We start from the raw sequence: 24,815 nt of genomic DNA, 5'->3' as shown, positions 1-24,815 counted from the left end.
TTGGGATCAAAAGCTTTCACTTAATTCAAAATTATTTTTGCTTTTCTTCCTCTCAGTTTCATGTTTTTAGTTTCTCTGGAAAAATGGACTCTTTTCAGGTCAACCTGCAGAGCAAAGTCTGCTGGCCTCTCTTCCTCCTGCTGTTTCCTATTGAACCAGCTAAATGAAAATGAAAAATATACCCATCTGCAGCACAGAAACTTTCTTTGTACACACAGAATCCCCCATCCAGGTGCAATAGGGACCACAGAGAAGTCCTCTCTGGCAGACTGCAGCATTGTGGTGCAGTGGTCTGGTCTCTGACATACCAGTATCTACAAACAGAGACCTGGGCTCTTCCCTCTGGAGCTACCTCCCTGCCCTGCCAGCATTTCTCATGCCTGCCTTCCTTGTGGAAGCAAGGGTGAGCCTGTAGCTGGAAAACATCAGTGGAATTGATGTTCTGACAATTACAGCCAAGGAAAGCCACCTTGGGTGGTGTGAGCTGCTCGAGTGGTAGAAGGAGAAGTTGGTTCCTGATCCAGAGGTAAGCTGGTGGGAGGTTTGGGGACATTTTGTGTCTAGCTCAGGTGCACATCTCTGCCTGTGGCACAGATGCTTGGGATCTGTTCTGGTTTCAGCTGGGATAGAGTTAGTTTTCTTCCTAATGGAGGGTACAGTGCCAAGTTTTGGATTTAGCATGAGAATAATGTAATAATGAATAATGGTAACATACTGATGTTAGTAGTTGGTAGTTGTTGAGCAGTGCTTGCACGAAGTGAAGGACTTCTCAGTTTCTCATGCACAAGAAGCTGGGGGAACCATGGCTAGGACAGCTGACCCAAACTGGCCAAAGTTTGGGTCAGTATGTTCCAGACCACAGGATGCCATGCTCAGTACATAAACTGCAGAGAGCTGGCTGGCAGGGTCAATCACCAGCAGGTGGTGAACAATTGTATTGGGCATTTTTCCTAATATTGCTATTTTTAAAAGAAAAATTTATTTCAGTTATTAGACTGGCCTTAACTCACAGATTTTGCCCTTTGCTGATTCTTCTCCCCATCCCACTGGGGGAGGCTAGGGGGAGGGAGTGAGAGCTTAGTACTCAGTTGTTGGTTGGGGCTAAACCACAATATGTTACCAATTTACCCACAAAACCCCAAGCTCAGGAGAGCCAGGGTGAGCCATGCAGCAGGAGAAGCTCAGAGAGCTCAGTGTGAGCTCTGAGAAGCAGGCTGGCATCCCTGGAGATGCCTCAGTCCCTTGGGGAACTGGGTGAGCTGGGTGACAGGCTCTGAGCCTCTGCTGGCTGTTACAGACACCAGACCTGCACAGAAAGCCCTCTCAGCTCTTTCTGGGTGACCCAACAAGCTGAGTCCCTGTGATTCCAACCAGCACCCACGAGCTGGGCTGCTGGGACAGGAGCCAGCCAGGCTGCTGCTGGCTGCACTGCTGCCTTCCTCCTGCACAGCACGGGCCCCGATCCTCCCGATCCCCCGGGCCAGGCTGGGAGGTCTGCCCGCGTTTTTCAGAAAGGATGATTACATCTGCAAAGCACCCGGGATGAAGAGCGTTATGTAAGTGTAAGATAAGGTTATTTATAGAGCCAGGTTTTATCCAAAATGGAATTAAACTTGTGTTCCTGAAGCCTCTGCTGTCAAAGACAAATTGGAATTTGTCCACTAGCCTCCAGTGCTTTGCATTCAAATTGTTTTTCGCAGTTCGTCCCAAAGTTTAAGAATGTGTTTTATTTACAAATTATACATCTAAGAAAGTGAGGAAATATGTTTTCCATCAGCTCTGAGGTGAGCCTGGGTAGTGGCTGTGGAAGCCTGGGCTACAGTCACATTAGCTGTGACACTGAAGTACCATAAACCAGGAAAGAAAGGCAGAGTTTGAGCTGGGTTAAACAACAAAACCACAAACTATTGTCCTAGGCACAATATTTAACACTCTCTGTAGCAATCCATGAGCTGCAGGAGGGTATCCAGCTTACATCCCTGTTGGAGGTGGCACTGGTTCAGTGGGTTAATGTTTGTGCTCCCGCAGAACTGCAGACCCCCTGACCTTTTAAAATCATGCATTATTAACTTAGAGAGCTTTACTTGCTCTTTTGAAATATTAGAATCAAATCCCTCATATCTGTACTTTTTACAAGCCATGAAAATGTAAATTTCTGGGATGCCTGCTGAAATCCATGCTAACAGGTGTTAGGAATATTGTTTTATGAGGTACAACACCTTGCATAGGTTAGTTTGTGGAGTTCATCTGCTGCCCCTCACTTGTCATAGTATCTAGCATGAAATTCCACACATGCCTTTTATTTAGGAAAGAACACAAAAGTATGTTATCTTATTCCTCTGGAATTTTCCACAGTTATTTAGCATGTTAGTTTAAGCATAATTGGTTAGTGGGCTCTTGAAATCTATATCTTAGCTGTACTTATTTACATCAGGCTAAAAGTAATTCATTTCAGTTGAGGTAAATGTGAAGCATTAGATTGCAAACGTACCTAATCCATCTCTCCTCCCCCATGACTAGAAATCCTGTGGTTAAAATAACACAGCCTCTATTCAGAGCACAAACTTAGAGCTGCGAGCAGGAGCAGGCTTGGGATTTAAACAACTCTCAGCAGATGAGTCTGTTCACAGGTCTTTCTTGGGTTTGTTTTTCATCCTACTTTTGATCCATGAGAGGAAGCCAGGCTCTCTCCTCTGGGCAAGCAAGGTAAAGATTTTCTGCATTCTGTATACGGTTGCATGTGCTTGTAAAGGAGCTTATAAACATGATTGCAAAAAGGCTGTTGCAAAAGCAATTGTAAAAATCTGCTGTTATAGAGCAAGAAGTGTTTGGCAAATGGCTTCACAATCTTGAAATGTTAGTCTGGTCTTCTGGCTATTTCCACACGACAGTGAAAGGATGAAATGATAAATCTTGCACAGAGAAGCAAGGAGCAGTGATTCTCCATCACACATCAGAGACGCTGAGCATGTAGGAAATAGCAAGCCTGGGTACTGCTGCCATCCAGCCAGACTACAGCAGAACTGGCATTTTGCTAACTGCCAGGTCTAGTCCCTCCTGGGTTAGTCCAGCTGCTGTGATCCCGTTTGGGAGGCTGAGGCTGTGCTGGAGGATGGCACCGAGTCTGTGTTTACAGAGAACATGCTAATGCTGCTCCAGCGTGACTCTTACAGGAACGGCGGAACCGTTCAGTGCTTTCAGGAATGTTTGGATGCGGCGTGCCAGATAATTAACTGCCTTGCTTTGCTCCTACTGCTTTCCAAGTCACAGGGGATGTAGAAAAGCATCATCTTTCCTTGAATCCTTATTTTATTTGAAATCCAGGAAACAAGCATGATATCTGTGCTAATGCCCGTGGAACTGTTCTCCCAGTGCCAGGGTCTGTTAACTCTCCCAGCCCTGTGCTGTTTTGCACAGGGAATCCTGAGTACCACATCAGTGCTCCTGCACCTCGATGTCCAGACGCAGAGGATGGCACGGCTGGGGGGAATATGGAAACACTTTACTCACATTTTTTGCTTAATTTAAAATAATGCTGCCCCTCCCTGCCCCAAGGCACGGGACAGTATGATTGCATTGTGGGGTACTTCCTCTCTCCTTCCATCGAGGTAGCACGAACAAGTGCTGCTCCAGGTGCTACCTTCCCAGTACTGGAGAAAGCCTTGTTTTGCAGACAGAGATGCTCACTTTCCTCTGCTTTCCGCTCTTTTTCCCTTCCCTGAGCAAGACAGGCTGGTTTCACATGGTCCTGTGTGCAGTCACTGACTCCCCGGTCCCCACTGTCCCACAGCCATGTCACTCCCCCTGACAGCATGCTCCCCACTCCTGCTCAGCCAGAGGAAAGAGGGGACACGCCAGGTCCTCTCAGCATGGAGCTGCCATGCTGTGGGGAAGCTTTTGACTGGAAAAGGTGCCCTCATCCCTTGAGCCAACAGTGCTGCTTTGTCCTGGGGGAGAAATGCAGCTTTATCTCTTGGGTGCCCGGCTCAGGGAGGGACAAGCAGGGCTACAAGGAATACAAACACGCAGCTTTTCCTGATTCTCTGAGCACACCGCAGCAGAGAGGCAGCTCAGAGGAGAGAGAACATGTGCAAAACAAAGAAATGCGGTCAGGCAGGAACTATAAAATTCCAATATAGAAAGTGGAGCTGATGTCATTTTAACGTCCTAAGCAGTGCCAAGAATTCTAAGCTCTGTATCAAGATTCAGTGCAAAACCCCCTCAAACTCACAAGTTGTTCTTGTGGAAAAATTAACTTTTATGGAAAATATGCATGGGAACATGCCAGAGGAGCGTGTTGTTTTATTTCTTTTATTAATTTTGAATACATTAGTTCAGAGAGCAATCCCATTTTAGCATCAGCTGCCTCTATCTGAGAAGCCGAAGCTCACATAAACAGCTCGCAAATACTGGGGGCGAGGGAGCTGTGTTTTCCTGTGTGATCAGTTGTTGGATGGAAAGAGCTGGTCGAGTAGGAAGGGGTGTGGGAAGGCTCAGTGGGATGACTGACTTAAAGCTTTTTTCCTGGTGACATATCTGAATCGTGATCAGATGCACCTGAATGGAGCAGCATCATCAGCTATTATAATTCGGAGTGCGTCAGAGGTGGGATTGTGTGCAGCTCTTGTGATAAAGGTTACTCATCTCTGCCCTGCTACAGGACCGCCTTTGCTGTTGCTTGTAACTTTGTCAGACTTGAAAAGTTTAGGCTGAGCTCTTCCAACTTGATTGTCTGCCTTGGGATAAGTTCTTTTCTGGAAAATTTCAGCCAAAACTGTCCAGCCAGTTTTGTCCATTCCAAGAATGAGCATAGGGAAAAAAGGAATTGTTGTCCAACTGGAGAAGAAAGAAAGGAAGAAACAGGAGGGGGGAATCTGGTGATCCTTTTTTTGGATAGTTCTTATCCCTCTGTGCTCTGGAGTTGAGATCTGAAATTTGGCAGCTTTCTGTTAGGAATGTGATTTTTTTTTAAACTTTGTAAATCTCCTCCAATTTGGCTTAGTGATAGCCTTTGAAGGGAGAAAATAGCAACTTCTCAGGGATGTGCTAAGGCTGAGCAGTCAAAATCTGCTGAGATTCCTTCCCACATGAGTGAGCTCAGCCCAGCAGCTCCCAGTGCTGACCTCAATGCTCCTGTGCAAACAGTCAGTGCTACCAAGTTCCTGCAGATCCTTGTTCTTCCCCACAGCACAACAGGGACCTGGGTCCCCTCTCTGCAATCCAAGAGTCATCCCAGCTCGAGGAGCAGAATGAAGATGGGCTCTTTGTGTAATGCTGCTCAGAGCAGAGTTGATGGTCAGTGGAAAGGCAGGCAGGGAACAACACTTTGATTCTTTCCTGTCACAGCCTGGTGGCCGGCAGGGACCCAGGCAATGCTGGGTAAGCAAAAACCTGGTACTTGGATGCTAAAGCTGGAGGGTTGCATGGGAATGGTTTGAGGAGTACATGGCATAAATGAGGAGTCAGGGGATTGGGAGCAGGTCAGGAAGGTGTGTGTCAAGGTGTGAGCCATAGGGAGAGTCCAGGCACCCCAGAGCTTGATATGAACCCTCAGCTGCCCCATCCTTGGTCCCTTTTTGAGAATATGAGTGCTACCTCAGAACTGGCTTCAGTCCCACTCTCCCTGCAGTGTCTTCTGTGCCAGGTCTTGCTGAGGCTCTCCCCAGTCTGCAGCCAGTGCCTGTGGGGTGCCCCACTGTCTGCATGTGCCATAAGACCCTGCTCCTGATGTCCACTGCTGGGATGGGAGTTGGTGGGAGCTCTGCCTCCAGACTGTCCACCATCCTGATGATGAGCACTCCTGCACAGCCCCATGTCTGTTGGTCACCCTCTGGGGACAGCTGAGTGACCAAGATCCTGATAAAATAGTGCCTGGTGCAGTCAAGCTGTTGCTTACATGCCTGTCTCTGTTTCCATTTTATTCAAATGGCTGAGGAACCACCACCCTTGACAGAAGTATTAGAAGAACCCAGGTACTACAGGAAAATCTGTCATTGTAGTTCCAAGTTTTGGGAAAATCAGTCATTTTTATTGAAGAGAACTTGGGAAGAAAATAAAGCCTAGGACTGCACTGAACTCTAAGGGAAAAAAACCAAAATTCTATAGAATATCTCCGGTGAAAAAAGTTCATCCAGTACTATGGAATAAAGCTGAGACCTCTGGCAAATTATTGTGTGTTCATCTAATTAACAATTGTACCATAACACATAGCACAAAGGAGGCCTAATTCTGGCATCTCTTGCCTCATGGATTTTTCAGTCATAGCAGTATTCTTACAGCCTATTTTTGCATGCAATGCATATGCAACACTGGAGACAGATGGCAAAATCTCAGTGCTCATTGTGACGTGATTTCCACATCCAAAGGTAGGGAGCTGCAGCCTGCTTGTTTCCACTCCTGCTGGAGTGGCAGGGAAAGGTGGTTTCCTTCACTTCTTTTATGGAGCAGCCTGGACAGCCCCACCTTCCACAGAGACAGGCAGTGAAGTTTTGTCATCTTCATCAGCTCCTGGGAGCCCCATGCACACATCAGGACCCAGCTCTGTGAGACTCTGTAGAAACAAAGAACAGAAGGTCAGGAGCTGTGAGAACAGTGTGAGATCAGAGCTGCCCACAGCCAGCTGTGGATGGGGGAAGGAGCCCTAAGAAGCTGTGAGACACTGTTGGCCAGTGCTGCAGGCAGTGCTTGCTGCACACTAGCAGCCTTGCCTTAGTCAAGGATGTCACAGCCAGGAGTTTTAAGCAGGGATTTGCAGGAGAACTGAAACTGAAAAGGAAAAGGACTGGTGGATACTTATGGGGTTCTGCTCCAAGGGTCAAGGTAGAAAATGGACATCCCTAAAGTTTAATGCTGAATAAGTATGGAGTGGAGTAGGGACTGACAGTTGAAGGATCAGAGGTACTTATTGGGAATGTCCTCGTGGAAGCTGTCACAAAGTAAATAAATCCAGGAGGATGTTGCTCTTACAGTTTGATGAGATGATTGCAAGTAGGGAGCAGCACCATGAATGGAGCACGCAAGTCTGTGCATAAGGTTTGTGCACAGATCTAAAAGTGCTGCTGCCTTCTCATCTGCCACCCCAGCTGGTCCAGCCAGCTCCTTGCACTGCACACAGCCCAGGGCAAGAGTCAGGTCACCTCATGAGTGCTAACCCAAAACCTTCACTGCTTGATGAATTGTTTGACCTACTTGGGCCTCAGACTGCACTCAGAGAATCCCATGCTCTTCCTACAGTTTTGGTCTGAATTAAACCAGTATGTACAACATGACTAGTTCAACAATCACAACACTGTGCCTTGGGACTTTGCCTCTGCTGGAAACTAAAGTACATGCAATTAATTCTGTGGTTCCTCAATGAACAAAATGGGTCTTTTGTGTAATACTATTACTCATTTGTTTTCAATTAGTTATGAATCATGAATTGTTTTGTCTCAGAAATTAATGCTATTTTTTTCCCAAATTATTAGTTTTTACCTACTTTGCATACCCTGATGTTTCTACAGATTGTGTGAGCCAAGTCTTCTGTCCTGATCCATGCCAGAATCTTGGCTTTCTGAATGTAATTGTAGAGTAAGATTGAGGTCTTCAGATCCTGTGGCTTTTGAGAATCAAATTGATACAAGACCTGTGAGAAGGTTGCTACTTTCCTGCAATTTCATTTCAAATATAAATATGTCTTTGTTTTATTCTGCTGTGCAGTGATGTGTGTTAGGGTGAAACATCAAAAAATCTGCTTACGAATGGATGTACAGATTTTGTGTTCTATCAAGGCATAGCCCTTTCTGAGTACTCTTGTAGTGACCATCTTGGTAATCCAAACAGTGTTCTCCCATATAAATCAAGTCCTGCTCAATACAGGCGATCTGCCAAGTCTTCAAATGCATCCATGAAACACATGTCACTTGGGCTGTGTGACCTTTACAGAATCCTCCAATTTCAGGGACACTTTGGAAAAGTGATTTATTATGTGCTCTATTGCTTTTCAACTCAGATACAGAAGGAGAGTGAACACACAGTCATCAGGAAATAAATACTCATTTCTGATAAGGCAAAGAGGCCTTACCTTTCTCAGAAGAAGGAGGTTAGCACAGGTGAGGAAGATGAGCATTTCAGCCTTTTGCACTTATGAAATTTGGGAAACCCCTACCCAGACACAAATTCAGATTTCCCATAGTAAGACAAATGTTGTGATTCCTCCACATCCTTTTTGTATCAATTCATTTATAAGAGCTTTGTGAATCCCATAATCCAAGTCTGTGTCTGAGACTTATGACACACAAAGGTTCTTAACAACCTCAAACTCACTGAGAGCTTTTAACTCCTTATGGCCTTTTAGCATCTTTTCACTTTTATTTAGATGTTTTTGCCCCTCAGCAGTGAACTTTTTTTCTCTTCTTTTCTGCTGCTACCAGATGGGTGCTTATGCCCTTGGCATTGTCTTCCTGGAGAGCAGACAGCATCTCCTGGTATCCCACCACAGAAGGTGACTCCAGCTCTGTAGCCACTGAGCACAATAAACTCTCACCCAAGTTGCCATCCTTCAAACAAATAAAAAAGAGCTGTAAAGCAAACCCACATTGCAATGTGCAGCCTTCTGCCACCTTGGCTGTGTCTGTGTGTCCATCAGAGACTGGCCAGCACATGGGAGGGGTCACACACAGCCAGACATAACCAGCTTTTCCCCTTCTCCTTGGGCACATGCTCCTGCTGCTGCATGTTGGTAGCAGCAGCCTGGGGAGTTAAACCTTGCACTTCCATCCCCAGCCACTTCATCAGGCAAAGCAACACTGGGGCTTGCAGAGTGGCTTTCTTCCTCTGTGCATCCACTGCCAGGGTTTGCACCCCTGCTACACGCTGGCATGAGGCAGAAATTCCCTTGTCAATAACTTCCCTCAGAGAAACAGAATCAATCAAAATGATGTTATTTACCCCTGACACCTTTGCTCATAATGGATTGTATTGGCCTCTTGCATGTGTCAAATGCTGCTGCTTTTCACATGCAGTTCACTGTGTTTGAATTCAGAGGGATCTTGCTTAAATATTTATTTAAACAATAGCATCCCTTGAGTTCTTTGTAAATTGTTGTAGAAAATTAACCCCAAACACTATTTAAAAATTTTTAATTAAACTGGTTTTCTGCCTGAGCACAGTGCTGTGGGCCAGCACCTCCTTCTAGCAGGGCTGAAGATCCTGCAGCTCTGAAAGCCAGTTCCTGCTCCACAGGACTCATGGACCCAGCCATCAGATTTTTCCAGCTGCTCACAGAGTGGCAGAGCAGAGTTTCAGAAGTCATATTGATTTTGCCCCAGGAACCCAAAAATCCTGTAACTTCCAAGAACAGGCTGCTTTCCTGGATGCAAACTGAGAGAGCCATCTTTTCCTACTGGTACCCACACACCATGGTTGAGGCTGGAAACACAGCAACGCCAACCCTATGCAACCCTCAACTGCTGGGGAGCATGAGGAAGCTGAGGCTGCTGGTATTTTTCAATAGTATTTAAATTATAACTTCATAACCTGCAGTTCTGGGAATTTCTGAGAAAAAGACCCTAAAAATACATAGACCACACAACATACTCTCCACTATTTGGCTGGAGTCTGCAAATCTAAGAAGGACTCAGTATCCCAAATAAAAAAAATGTTATTACATGTAAAAGAGAGGATTCAAACTTCATTTAGCAAACCATTTTAAAAAATAATTATTTGCATTTAACTTTTGTTAAAGGTGGATTTACACAGAAGCATTAAAGTTATCTGTTAAAAATTTTGCACTAGATTAGCAATGCTGAAGTGGAGAAGAGCTACAGCCCTTCTTCTGCATTTCTAATTCTATATTCTTCTAGCATCTTGATGAATCAGTTATTGGCTAAATCTTCATAGTCAACATGGATATGGGTGGAAATTGAGTTACTCACCAGCTAAAGTAAGTGCAAAGAAGATAATTCATTATGCTGCTCCTTAGCTATAATTGAGGCTCATCTCCTCATTTGAGGCTCTGTGTGGGTTTAATCATAGAGCTGAACTGGGGAGAAATACCAAAGCTTCTCTGAATCATTTTTATTTTTGCCCCGGTTCTTTATCATTAATTACATCAAGACATATCTCCAAGGAGACAAAGAGTGCTGCCATCAGCCTGCTGCCACTTAGGTCCCCCAAAACCTTCACTTGTTTTGCTAAGTGCAGTATGTCATTGGATGGTCCCTTGGGAGGAAGAGGCAGGCTTGCATTTTGCTTGAGATCCTTCTTGTTCTGAGTGCAGATTTCCACAGACTGAATAAAAAGATACAGCCTTTTTAGCGCTAACACCAGAGGTGAGCTGGGAGATCAATCAGCCTTTTCTCAGCTGAAGATGATTGCAGAAACAGTTTTGAACATCAGGAGGGTATTGAGCCTTACTTTCCTCCCATGGTGAATGCAATATGTGGAACGTGTGCCTCAGACATCCTTTCCTTTTCCCAGTCTGAATGGGAAAGACCTCCTTGTACTTTTCCCTCCATTAGGCAAGGCCATGATCAGCAAGAGGGATGAAGTACCACAGTTCAATAATTTCAAATCAATACTTTGCTACTTGTCTCTGTTCAGAGGAAGCACATTTTTCTCTCCATGGGTACATAGAGCCTTTATCCAGGTCTCAACCACCCGGACATCTTGTGTCAGTTTTAGGGTTAATTTCCTCCTTTTAGTTTCCTGCCATTATTTCCTCACAGCACCTGGAGTCTACCTTTGACAGTGAATGTGTCTGAAATAGGATTTCCAGAATAAAGAGGTTTTTAATTTTTTTTGCCTGAACCAGTCAATATGAACAGCTACTTGGTAGCTAGAAGGGGTTTTTTCCCTCTCTTTCCAAACTTTTGCCCTTCAGCTCTTGCATAGCCACTGGGCCTGGCAGTTCCACTTCAGGGGATCTTCTGAGAATCATGCCTTTGTCCACAATCAGAGCAGAAAGTCAAATTACAGAAAATTTTAGGGAACTGCATGGTCCTGAAACTGGTCAGGACCAGACATGCCAGGTTGCTTAACTCCAGAAACGAAACATTTGATGGTTCAGAACTGAAACAACTTGTTTCTAGTTTGAACTGAATGAAAGCCTCTGAGTTCCTCTCAGTTTGACGTCAGCCCGTGCCCTCTCTCTTGTGCTGTGGTGTCTTATGAGGGCTCTTGCTTGCCCATAGCTGTGTCTGACCAGCTGAGCTGCACACACACCAGCTCACAGCAATGACACTCCTGTGTCTCTCCACTGGAGACGGGAATGCCCCTTTCACCAATTTTCTCATGATCATACACGCCTGCAATGGAAGGCATTCACCCAGAAAAGGGACTTTGGAAATGTGACCCAAAGGACTGCAGCAGGAATCTCACCTTGTCCTGGAAGCCCCTGGGAGACCTTGAAAAATGCAAGACTGAGGAAACCAACCAGGTAGCATGACCTGAAGCTGTGCCAAAAGAAGCAAGCCCGCTTATTTCACTGTACTCTTGCAAGGACTGGAGCTGCCTCCTGGACATGGTGATACTCACTTCCCAACTTTCACCCTCCTAGATCTGGAGAAGCAGCTTGAAGTGTGATGCTTTGCATCTGTTCTGGCTGTCCTAGCCACAAAACCAGCTGTTTCCTTCTGCCCAGTGCGTGCTGGAGGGCTGGGGACAACCTAGGCATGGGGCAAAAGTAGAACCAGGAATGTGACCACTGTAGCAGGCATCCCTGCAAAGGTCTCAGATGTTTGCATGGCCAATGTCTGCTCTGATTTAATTCAGCCTGTTTGTGTGGCTTTGTGAGCACTGAAGCAGCAAGACTCCCAATGTTTAACTACTGTTATTTATTAGGTAGAATACTGCCCAGTCCTGAGCCTGAACTCTCCAAACTGAAGCCCAATATACACAGTCCATCTTGCCTCTCTCCAAACAGCATCCAGCATCAATCACAGCACTGTAAATTGTTTACACAAAACTGCAGACATCATAACTTATTAAATAACTCTCTTGTCGGTCAGATAAGTAAATATTTCGAAAGTCTGTGAACATCGTGGCAAGCTGGAACTGCCCAGATCAGCTCCAAATGGATCCAAGTTAACAGGGGACCATATTTGCCTTGCCTTTGATGTCCCTGCTCCAAATTGGTCTGAGAAGGGATCTGAAAACAAGCCTCCCTAAGGGAAGCTTATGCAGTTTTAAAGATGCTCAACCTTCTGTAGCGATAACAGGAAGAAGAATGTGGAAAGACTGCAAAGAAACTATCTTCCTGAAGCAGTAAATTTGAACTTGTGGGAGTCAGACCCTCCCCCTCCTTCTCCATGTCCTCCTCTTTAAACCCAAACAAATTAAAGGGATGCCAAAAAGTCTCTGCTGCAGAAGGGGTTGAGGGTTCGTTCCTTGGGCCACAGCTGGAGATTGCAGGGGGGATTTCTCTCGTTGTTTGTGGAATGGATGGTGGCAGCACCTTCACACACCACCTCTTCTTGCAGGCAGCCATCCCAGGAGCTTTGGCTGGCAGAAGGGGAATGGTGCTGGCACACCACAGCTCCACTGCCTGCCCATGGGAAGTCTCTGTGCTTTTGCAAACAGACCGTGGCTATCTGCTGCTATCGGAAACATGTTGTTCCATGAGATACTTGTTTCCAATCATTTCTAACAATTATTTGGGATATTTTTCCTTTCAAGTTCACTGAGTTTTACCAGTTCACCTCCTTTTCAAAGGGATTGTGTTATATGCAGGAATGTGGAGTTGAAAGGACTTGAATTTTTGCAACAGGAATTTGTTTTGGAAGCAAGCGAGTTGGAAGGAGAGGAAACGGGCAGCCCACCAAGGGCTTCAGCAGGATTATCCCACCCTTTCAGCAAGCTACAGCCAGGGCAACACATGAGCTAGGGCTGAGCCTGCTTCTAGTGGGGATAGAGACAGACAAACTGCTCTTACCAGCAGTTTAATACAGCACAGGATCCACTCATGTCTCTTGGAACTCATCTGAAAAATCCCCTCAGGCACAGACCTCACTCATGTGAATCACAGAATCATAGAATATCCTGAGTTGGAAAGGACCCCCAAAGATCACTGAGCTCAGCTGTGGCAGCCACTACGATGTAGGAAAGCTCCAGCTGGGTGAAGCTGGCTGGGTCACTGGGGTGCTGAGGAGGGCACCCATCCACACAGCCCCCTGCCAAAGGCCAGGCACACATCCCTTATCAGATGAAAACTCATGGACTTGAGTCCAGCCCTGGTGCTGAATCAGTGACTCAGCTGTGTGTTTGGCATTTACTTGTTTGGTGCCTGACTGGCACCTCCTGGCCTGCATTTTCTCTAACAAGATTTTAATTCTTAGTCTTTTGAGATACTTCAACACCTCCCGTTGCTGGTGCATCTGGGTAGTTTTCTTAAAATATATGTTTCCTTGCACTGTGTATATCACTTATTTAATGTCAGAGGCATGTGTGAGGCTGTCCATGTTTGCAAAAACTCAGGGGTTTCATCCCAGAGCTAAATCAAATGCTGCCAACACAGCACAGTGCAGACATAAATAAAACATAGATTGTAGAGACCAACTGTTAGTGGTTCTCAGCTCCTCAAATATCCATTTCTGTTTGTGCACAACCATACTTACTGGCACTTCTGCCTCAATATATTCAGTACAAATTTACAATTGATTGAGAAAACAGCTTAAGAAAAAGAAAAAACAACAAAAGAATAATTTCTTACACAAGTGGGTGCATGTGGAGGGGAGATGGGAAAAGGGTGCAGAGGTAACACTGACCTGGTGGCATACAGGGCAGCGTGAAATGCTGTCAATACAGTCAATATGTTCCTGCCCCACAGGTGCAGGGAGGTTTCACACATTGGAGTAAATGTTTCCAAATTCCTAGACACACATGATAGAAAAGAACAGCATGCAGAAGGAAGCATTCTGGTAACTTGCCAGGAAGAAAGGTGTTATTTTTCAAAAGAGAGCTGGAGACACTCCAGCTCTGGATTCACATCCAGCTCTAGCCTCCAGCCACGAATACGAACCTGCACTAATGCAGACACTGCCAGAGAGTCACCACTCTTGTGGGCTGTGTGCCACACAGAGCTGTGTGGCATTGCCTACGTGGTTGTCACTGAGTGGGGTGTCCTGGTGTGCTGCATGTACCTGTGGGCATTACAGGAGGAATGCCCTCCCACACCTGGAGCCCCAAGGCCCTGGGACTCACTCACACTCTGCAGGACCCCACAGTTCCCACAGCCCAGCTCAGCTCTGTCCCTTCCCCTCTGCTGGGGCTGTGGGTGATCCATCTGCTCCACCAAGCTGTGCCAGCCCTGGGTACATCCCCTGCTGTCTTCTGAGGAGGTGATGTGCTGGTACTGCTTCTGCTTGGGGCTGTGCTGCTGCCTCTGTGCCAGTGTTCCTATTGACCAGCACCCACAGCAGGAAGTTTGCAGTGGAGGTAAATTTGGCCTGAAATAAGTGCATTTCTTTTCCTATCTTCATTGCAACATGTCACTGTTTTTTCAACCATTAGTGATTTTTTCCCCCTCTCTCTTAACATTGTCTCTGATTTCTGTGTCATGAGGGGGAGTATTGTCAGATCGCATTCTCATGATGGGAGAGGCAGAAAATCCGTTCTGTATACCATGTGACCTTGGCTTGCAACTCCACAAAGGATTTCTTCAAGCCCTGCTCATTATCTCGTTTTATACTTTAAAGAAAAGCAAAGATGCTGGTGACAAATGGTCTCGTTTATCACATTTAATTGACTGACTATTCTTTTAAGCCTCTGAAACACACTTTGGGCCAAAGCACTGGAAAAAGAACATGCCATTTACCCTGGTCTGCTGCCAGGTCACATTAAAAAATGTTCAGGAGGTGTTTTCTAGATCAGTACACGGAGAGGGAGTAAGGGTGTGCACTCTCACCACAGCACACTTCCCTCCTGGTTTCTAGCAACCATGACAGCGTCAGCCCTTTCACAAGCAAGCAGCAGAAAGCAGCAGAAATGAGAATTTCGAGTGAAACTCTTGTGGGAAGGGTGAAGCCACTAAAAAGTTGTATGTGAAAGGTGTCAATACTTTCCTGCTGACTAAGGGAGTGCCTAGAATGGGACTGTGGGGGTCTCCCTTCATCCCAGAACTAACAACAGAACTAACCAACATTTTCATTTCAGTTTAGGCAATGTGAAAATTAGTAAGGTGCTTGCTGCAGCTATGCCTGCTGACTGTAGGTTGCTGAAATGACAACTGGAGATAGGGATTGAGAACCCCAAAGATGCAGCTGGGGGGATGAGTGCTCAGCTTTCCCCAGGGTCCACGAGACAGGCTGGCACTGTGTGTGGGCTGCTGCTCAGCCCCAAAGGCCCACGGGCTGTGATGGGTCAGGGGCTGCCCTAATGGGTACCTGTAATGTCACACTCTTGCAAACAAAACCCCAAACATCACTGTAAACTACACAGATAGAAACACAGCCTGTAAGACATCTCTCTTCCCTCAGTTCAGCTCCCCTTGCTAGTGTGAGCCTTCACCTAAAGAGTTTTCTTATGGAAGGAGAGGGTATTCCTCAAAAAGGGTGGATATGGGTATGTGCAGGAAGGTGGGCAAAAGAAACTGAGTTTGATTGAAAAACAGAAATCTAAAGAGAGAAAAAAATGTTTTCAAGCACATAAAGGGCTGATCAACAAGAAAATTAATAAACTGGTCTCTGTCCCTGCTGCAGATATCAGCCACATGCTAAAATTTCAGTCAGGGTGTGTACTGGTTCTGGCTGGGAGGGAGTTAAGAAAGACTTAATACAGATTTAAGGAATGTTTTTAATAGTAAGAGTAGTAAAACACTGAAATACTTAGTCTCAGGAGACTGTGGAGGTTCTGTTATTAAAGGTTTTTCAGAACAGGTTACACAGACATCTGTAAGGATTCACCTAGGCATGGGATGGGATGATGGACTGGAGCCAGCCTGAGTCCCTGGGGACCCTTTGCATGAAATTTTCATCACATTAATGTGAACACAAGACTCTTCTTATAGAGTACTAAAGACACCACCCTGGTTTTTCACAAATCCCTCCAAAAAGGTTTCAGTCTCTGCTGAGCCTGTCTCCAGTTTGGAGATGGAAATATTTTGACTCCTTTCCCCAACCCACTCTGAGACAAAGTGGCTAATGAATCCCACAGTCACAGAAATCTTCTCTCCCCTCCTGTCCTCTGCTAGCCTGGGACTCCCAAGATGGAAAGGGCAGGGGAAGAACCCTTGTTCCAAGTGGTGCTGGAGTCTTGTGCCCTGGGAGAGCCATTCCCACATTCCTGCTCCTTCCCACGGCAGCACACACAGGATACCCCCAAGCCCAGTGCCACCCCACAGCTGCTCACCCCCGAGGACACCAAGGGCCTTCACAGCCCCAGACCACCCCCAGTGACCACAGGGGGACCCAGCATTGCATCCTGAGTGAAAGACTGACACAAATCCCACTGTCCTGATTAGCCACCCTTCTAATCCCCGTGATGTCAGCAGGGTTTTGCCCGGCAGGATTTGGCCCAAGGCCAAAGAGCTCTGGGTTTCATAGTCCTGGCTCTGGCTGCTGGTGGCAGGAGGAGGCTGCAGGAGGAGCCTGAGCTGGTGTTGTAGATAGCCAGCAAGATTTACTGCCAAGTTTTGCTCATCTTTGTGGAAAAGGTGTTTCATGAAGAATGCAAAATAATGCTACCATGCAGTTTGTCTTTAACTACACAGCACATACATATATGTATATGGGTATGGGTTTGGTATCTATGTGTATAAATATATATATATAGTAAGTATACTGTTTTCATGTTTTTTACCAGCACAGTTTCAGGGGATAAGACACGGTACATGTGTGGTGGGGGGAGGAAAGGAAGAGATGGAAGGAGAGGAAACTGCTATTGTACACAGCAGCTCTTTTCTAACCCCCATTTTTTACACTGATGGAATGCACCCAGTGACTGTTTCTACTATTTAAGGAAAAAGGTTCCTATACAAAATCCTGTGGTTTTGAAGTGATCCTTTTATAGGCATAAAAAGATTTTTCCATATCCCTCTGTTTGATTTCTTTTCTTTTACTCAGACCTAGCTACTCAAATAGATATTTGCAGAATATCATGCACTGGAATCAGACACTTCATTCCTATTCTTGGTACTGGAGATCAAATATCCCACCAATTTACCACATAGAGCCATGTGGATGCAAACTGAAGTCAGTTTAGCTGTAGGGCAGTGCAAGAGAGAGTTGGATTTCGTCCGGCACCCATCCCAAGGGACCTTGTGCTGGCAGTGACCCATCACAGAATTGAATGTGCTGTATGTTTCACAGCACGTTTGCCTCTCTCAGGCTTCTCACTGGTGGTGAATATTAATGGTGTTTGCAATCTCATGATTTGGAATAAGAATAGCTGGATGTTAACCTTGAGTTAATAACACAGGGGTTTAGGCTGCATATCCTAAACAGCAGTTGGATGCAATGCTCAGCCTGCACCTGCAGCAGGGACCTGAACACTCATTCCATAAGTCCCAGAAGTGGGAAATGTGGCTTTCACATCTGTTCATGCCCAAAACATGGTGGGCCCGTCCTGGGCAGCGAGGTGCTGGAGTGATGTGTGATGGGGATGTGATGTGGAGTGTCTGGGCTGTGGCTGTGGGCTCTCCTGGGGGAGACTCACCAGGCAGCACACATCACCTGCAGGGTCTCAGCTGGGATACACAGCCCAAGGGCAGATGCTGGGCTGCTTGGCCCAGCTAAAATCCTGGGATGTGAAGCAGCAAAGCAAACCCTAGAGATTTACAAGCAAGTCTTGAGACACCTGAGGGTTCCCTGTGTCTCTCTTCAGGCCACAGTGTCCTCTGGGGCATCTGGGCACAAGGGCCAAGCTGGGGATCCAAAAGCAGCACCACACAGCTCTGTGCTTTGTAAGGACCAGCACAATCTTTAATTTGGTACTCAAGCCCATACAGTCATATACTGTGCTGGAGGTAGATTTTCTCTACAAATCTACAAGCCAAGGGATTTATGGAGCTCCAGTAGCTGCTCACTGCCAGATGTCTGTTATCTCATCACATACATATGCTTCACAATGATGCTGCAGCTAATGCTTCCCTCCACTGCCACAGAGACGTGCCTGGCACCACCAGTTTGTGCTGACATAAATAACAACCTGTCCAAGCATCTCCCCTGCAAGTGCTGGGGGAAGGGGCAAGGACATATGCTCCAGATGGAAATACAACCAGGGGTTGTGCCCTTAGTGGCTTTGAGTTATGCAATTTTATCTCAATGCAACATGAGAGGAAGCGATTCCTCCACAGAGTGCATCGTATTTGGCTGCCTGCTCTCTTACTTTGTTATGAATGTAGGAGGACTGGTAACAGGGATGATGGCAAAACTACAGCAAAGCAGCTGAAACCTCAGTATATCATAAAAAAATTAACCTGCTTGTGGCTCCCCCTTGACAGATGAGGTATGCTCACTCATCCCTGCCTTAAAGTTATGTAAATCTCTGACTTCAGAGGAATAAATTTTGATTTACGCCCACACTGAATGAGTGGGAAATGCTAAAGCTGAATTTTGGATCAGTGGTACAGGTCTCAACTCTACAGGTTTTGAGGACTTTCAATTCAAAGTCATCTGTTTTCTGTATATGAGGTCACCACAGAAAATTATGTGCTCCACATATGCTTCCAGCTCATCTAGAAGGAACAAGTAAGGCCAGGCTGAAGATACATAGACAGAATGGGGATGAAAAACTAAGTGATGTCTGACCACAGAGGGACAAACTCGTGGCACCCTCCCAAATTGTGGGTGGTCTATTGTGCATTGCTCTAGTCAATGAGAACATTACACTCATACATGCAAACCTAATTTGAAAAAACAGTATTTAAACAAACAATGAATGTATTGTAACCTCATAATTCATACCCACTGAACCTTGGCTCTGTACTCCAGCACATAGTAGCCTTCTCAAATCCTGCAATTTGATTTTAAAAAAGGAATGCTGTGGGTGTTGAGTTAGTGTAGAAGTACACAAGACCATTGATGACTGTGTTTTCATCTACTCGGAGCATAAGGCAAGTAGGTGATTTATTTTTATTGGCACTGCTGGCAGATAAGCTTCCACTATTACAAAGCTGTCGTTGGCTCTGGCTGCCAGTCAGAGCACGCCCAGCAGAAAACCCAACTCAGTAATGACATCCTCCTCAAGGATGTGCTGTGGAGGAAGGCTCTGATCCCTGCTTCTCCCATGGCACTCGGAAATAGCCAGGAGTGTTCCGAGTCAGCAAAGGGCCTGGACTGATGTTGATTTTTGTAAATGTCGCACACGTCACGGAACGTCACAACTATGCTACAACTGAATGAGAAATGTCCCAATTCAAATAGCAACTGAACCCTGAGACTGAAAAATAGAAATCCTTTACAAAGATGCCAAGATCTGGTGCCACCAACCCCTTTTACAGACTTCTGCAGAGTGAGGGCAAGAAGAGCAAGCTGGGGCATTTTCACTTGGCTGTTGCTCTCCCGGCTTCTACAAAAAGCTGTGATCACCTGGACTCTGGAATTAAGAAGACAAAATTTGATGGATATTCCCACTCTTGCCAAGTTGTAGCTAATTTATCCAGATCCTACCCTTTCCTTGAAGGAGACCTTGATTATTATGCAAATGACTTCTTTACCCCATTCATCTGAGATCTCAGGAAGGAAAGGAATTTTTTTAATTAAAGATTGCTAGAGAGGTCTAACAAGTAAAAAGACCATGAATAAAAATGGATGATGAGGGCTGAATATCAGATTATGTTAACAGCTCTGCAGAACTGCTCAATGGCTTTAAATGTCTGTGCTGTGGGTTTGTGTGCCTCCACAGAAGCACTCACACTTCTTGGACAATGGCAGCCTATCTGTACTCACTTCTACTGTGGAAACAAGGCAGCTCTCCTGCAGCTTCAAGGCCAACAACAAAGACATCCCAAAGAATGGCAAATCACAGCTCTATATGCACATGCACATTCTTTGAGCAGGTCTGAAAGCATCTGCTGTGGAGAGCAGAGCTACTCAGACTTTTGTGACTGAAAAATTTTCTTCCCAGAACTAGAATTTCATCATTGTTTTTCTTTAAGTCACTTGTTGCTTTTGAACAAGTATTTTGCAGTATATTTTAAAAAGACAGATGTAATTTAGGTCTACAGTTTTTGAAAAAACAAAATAACTTAAGAAATTTGAATGTCATTTGTCCATCTTTAGTACCAGGTGCATAACAACTCAAAAAATATCAAAGGGTATTCTTCATATTTTAGGGGTCTCTTCACCTTGTTTGTCCATCTCTCTTGTACCCCCAAAGGCTGGGCCACTCCTGCCTTTCCTTCCTTACTGAACCTGTTGACCAGAGCAGCCCCAGGACCTCAACACCACCATCACTGGTGCACTCTGCATTTTGGAGAGGGGTGAGCATCCCCCTGTGCCTGCCATGCAGGGGAGGAGCTGCACCCTGGGCCACCCATGGGACCTGATGTGACATCCCAGGTCAGGCCCTCAGCCATGTGCTGTACCCAGGGCTGCTCCTGGGCTCCTTCTCTTCCCTGTTTCTCAGCCAGAGCTTTGCAAAGGTCTGAGTTTCCTCTAGCTGGAAGCTGGGCATGCTGCTTTCCTTGATGAAATCTGTTTGGAAACAGTGAAGATCTGAGGGCTCCCTCAGCCGGAAAATCAGATTTGGCTTACCTGAATGTCAGGTCAGCTGAGCTGGAGTTAATAAACAGCTGGGGATGAAGAGGGACAAACAGTGATGGAGTGGTTTGTGGGAGCCTCTCAGATGGGTTTCCTGCAGGGTCTGGCTTTGGTGCTGCCTCAGCTGCTGCCTTGGGCCCCCCTGTGCTCGCCTGGCCAAGGGGCAGCTGGTGCAGGACACAGCCAGCTCCTCGCGTGTCCCAAACCCATGGGGACTTCATGGCCTTGGAACACCTCTGGCTAGAGCAGAGCCACACGCTGCCTGTGCAGATGGACTGACAGCACGATGTCACAAGCCTCCTCCTGGTGGGAAATGCAGATAAATAATCCAACTTGCTCTTTGTCCCTGTCAGTCACTGGGCCAGGTCCCACTGCTGCTGGGGTTACAGACTCTGGGGACAGGAAAACAGGCTGTCCCTGTTCACCATACCTGCATCCCTAACCACATAGCCAAGTCCCTCTAAAAATGTCCACAGAGGTGGAACAAAGTGGATTATGCAAGGCAACCTTCCTATACAGTAGCTCTAAACATGCTGAACTGCTTGAGGAGAGTGTTCCCGCTCTGTATGCCCACCTCCCCAGTGAACCCCACACATCCTCTTTCCCTGGGCATGTCCTGCCCAGTATGGAATCTGAGCACCCCCACACTGAGCTCAGAGCTTCTTTCCAGGGTGGAAGAAAAAGGCAAACTCCTCCCATGTGCCGTGGGTTGGTTCTAGGGCTGCTTGCACAGGCAGGGCTGTGCCCACACTGTCAGGAAGCTGTGCAGGGAGATATCTTGCTTTAGAAGAGGGGACAAAGACAAAAAAAAAATGCAGAAAACTGCTGAAAATGTGACTCCTGGTTACCATGGCTGTAATCCTCCTCTCTACACCTCTATGCTGCAGCTGAAAGAAAAATGGTTCAAGGCAGCCACAGGCTCTGCCATGGGGATTTCATGGTCTTCAGACAACATGGGGTGACAGCAGGTGTTGCATGGGTCATCTCCAGGCATACACTGGTTATGATAGTGCCCCTTCCCACAGATGTTTTGGGGCCCTGGCATGCCTGGATTTGGACTCCTTCTCCTTCCAAGGCACAAGTGTCCCTCGAGCAGGGACCCCCCCACTGCATCCTCATCCCCTCCTTTTGGGCATCTCACCACAAAATGGACACAGTGGGAAGGCCCTGCTGGAGGTCCTCTGGGGATTCAGATCACCAGCCCTTACCCTGTTTGCTCATCTCCTCCTAGTCAAAAATGAGATTATTCCCTTCAGCTGCCAGAGGCTGAAAATAAAAATGAGTCAGATCTGATTTTGTATCACTGCAGTCAGACTTTCTGTGCTGTGCAGGGGAAACAAAGAAAGGTGAAATCCCTGTAGGGAAAGATTTGCAAAATTCTGCGGGAAATTGGTATTACAGATAATTGTTTCCTGCTGAAGGGATATAACAGAACTTTGCAGAAAAGCTGCCCTTTTCAGCAATATCCACTGCAGCGTACCCAGGCACAAAAGTCTGTCTCTAGCATAAATATGCTCCACTGCACATTTTCCTCCTGCACCTGATATTGAGTACTGGTTAATTCCACTGGGATTTCCTTTAAAAGAGACATCATAGTGTAAATGAAAAACCTGTTAAATTACAAATGAGGTGAAATGGTGGGTGCTTTGGCCTCTGGAGCATCAAGACTTTGATTCTTAATGGTAGCTGTTGAGACTTAGCAGTTGAAAATGTGAAGGAAAATTATTGACTATCAGAACAAAATCCCCACTCCTGGGCAGGTTCATGCTGCCAGAAGGCACTTTTTTCATGTTTGGCTGAGCATAAAAAAAGACAATTATTAGCAGTTTCTTCTTTGTATCTAATTACCAGCATTTTGAGAGTATGTCCTTTTTTTGTCCCTGTTGAAGGTGCCCTGTTAAAATAAGTTAGCATTAATTAAAAAAAAATACAATTAAAGTAGTTCTAACTTTCATCATTGTATACAGTGATGGGTATGCTTATATATATATAAAAAAACCCCAAAAACTGTTTTTCCTCTAGGCCAAGACACCATTGGTAGGCTACTCTGAGCTACAGTAGTGTTAATAGTGGATGGGAGAGTGGATCCTCAAACAAACTCCCCTTTATTCTTCCACTGATCTTACCAAAGCAGAATGATGGCACTTGCTGAAGCAGATAATGCCATCCATTGAACAAAGCCCTCTTTCTCAGTTCTCTCTGACAGCTCTGAAGTTGAAGCAGCAGAATCTTTGACCAGACAAAAGAAAACTTCTGCTTATAATTATCACAATAGGACCAAAACCAAGAGCAGTGTGACTGTTTTATTAATAGTGTGCTTTGCTGCTCCCAACCTTTGCAAAATCTGTATCTGGCTCTCCAAAAATATTACTACTTGGACCTATTTCATATGGATCGTGAAGGATGAAGACATTCCTGAAAGCTCGCTTGCCAGCTCTGCTGTTCTGCCAGCAGCAGTAACGTGAGAAGGAATCATGGCCCCTTTGAAATACGGATCGCAGCAGGGCCAGAGGATGGGGCCCAGACAGACACACATGGATGGACAGATCTACAGGAGATTCATTTTCTGTCCCACAGTAGCTCTCATCTTCCCTCTTCTGCTGCTCTGCGGTTTTCCTGCTGAGGACACATGTAGGCAGAGAAGACACCAAATCTCATCCTTGAAATCTTTTCAGAAACATGCTTCCACACTGGGCTCTTCTCCTGGTTGTGGGAAGAGGTGCCAACTGCAGAAGGCTGGAGCAGGAAGTGGCTCAGATCTCATGTTTTCCTTACACATCTCAGTAATAGCTTTTTGAAGAACTAGAGCATTTTTGCAGAACTGAAGGGTGCTGATGGCATCTGGTTTAACATGATAAACTTTTCTTGTCATCCCAAATTTACTGGCTAGCAGATCAGCTCATCTGTTAGATGGGTACAGTGGCTCCCTGACATCATCAGGAGTGAATGTGTTGCATCGATTAAGCCTTTTACAGCCCAGCTTGGATTTAGGTAAAGAGCAGTAACTGAAGGGCTTAATGAGGAAAACAGCCTGTGCATGTAGAGCTCTACCTGAGATTTATATTTGAAAAGTGCAAGTGTCTGTCACACAGAGCCTTAACTGCTTTATCAGACAAGAGGAGAAACCTGGCAAAGCGTAATGGTCTCATGGCAAGGCATGTGAATGTACTCAAGATGTCAGAGCACCCAAACATAGTGCAGCAAGGGATGCTGCCATCCCAAATAACCAGTTCCCAGCACTGGGAACTGTGCCTCACTTTCTCATCTACTCAGAGCTTTCTTGGAAGTAAATGGCTTTTCCAAGAGCAAGGTGAATAAGCTGTAGTAGAAGAGCAAACCATTCTCTTTCTCTCTCCCTGTAAGTCACTGCAGTTTGATAACCAGTTTTACGCAACTATTTTGAGCTTCTTGAGAAAAGAGGCAAATAGACAGATATACTCTGCAATGTAATAGAGGAGTTGGTTATTGGAGGAATTTTGTACCTTATTAGGAATGCCTTTAAGCTTTTCTTGTATAGATTTATATTGATAGGTGACAGTATGAGTGAATTTGAGCCCTGGAACCCATGACCCATCCAGTTTCCACAAGCAGCAGATGCCATACCTGACTCCACCATTCCCTATCAGGCTACCAGTAGCAAGAACAGTGGAGGAGAAATCACTATTTTCTGTGAAAGGTATCTTCATCACCTCTGCTGTGGAGCTAGAGAGTGGGAGGAGGAGAGTGTTAGATGAGGGAAACATACTCAAGCCAGGCTAGTGGCTGCCTCCTCCCTCATCAGTATAAAATCACCTTTGTGCTGTTCTCTTCATGATCCTCTGGCTGCAAAGAGCCCCATGGTGGCTATAACAGCTTGAAAAACCAACATTAGCCACAGTTTGAGCAAGAGCAGCTGTGGCTGCTGAATTTGAGCTCTGGCACATCCACAGAGTGTCTGAGTATCCCAAACACAGCCACCTCATCTGCAGGGCTGGACAGCACAGACACAGCAGACAGGCTCTGGTGGCCAAGCCCAGTCAAGATTCAACACCTAGAGTCAACCTTCTGCAGAAGTCCAGGTTTTTAAAGAGGTTCAGGGAAGGGGTATACAAAGGGGGAACCTAAGTCCTTAGGCAGCTGTGAATCACTGTCTTGGATTTA

At 45.9% G+C, this 24,815-nt stretch overlaps 1 protein-coding gene across 4 annotated transcripts in view; it reads left to right on the top strand.

Annotated features, from left to right (window-relative positions):
* Window positions 1-505: 505 nt before the first annotated feature.
* Window positions 506-24,815, top strand: part of JCAD (junctional cadherin 5 associated) — a 62,020-nt gene continuing 37,710 nt past the window's right edge. Inside the window, exon 1 of one of the 4 annotated variants that reach the window (XM_064403585.1) lies at window positions 506-526. The gene's annotated coding sequence lies outside the window, so the exon portion shown is untranslated. Of the gene's footprint in view, window positions 527-2,353; window positions 2,707-24,815 lie in introns of those variants that run through there. The other 3 variants (XM_064403527.1, XM_064403381.1, XM_064403616.1) reach the window with 3 other exon arrangements.

The sequence above is a fragment of the Passer domesticus genome, chromosome 1 (assembly GCF_036417665.1).
Source record: "Passer domesticus isolate bPasDom1 chromosome 1, bPasDom1.hap1, whole genome shotgun sequence".
NCBI lineage: Eukaryota > Metazoa > Chordata > Aves > Passeriformes > Passeridae > Passer > Passer domesticus.
This window is presented reverse-complemented; position numbering and strand designations above follow the sequence as displayed.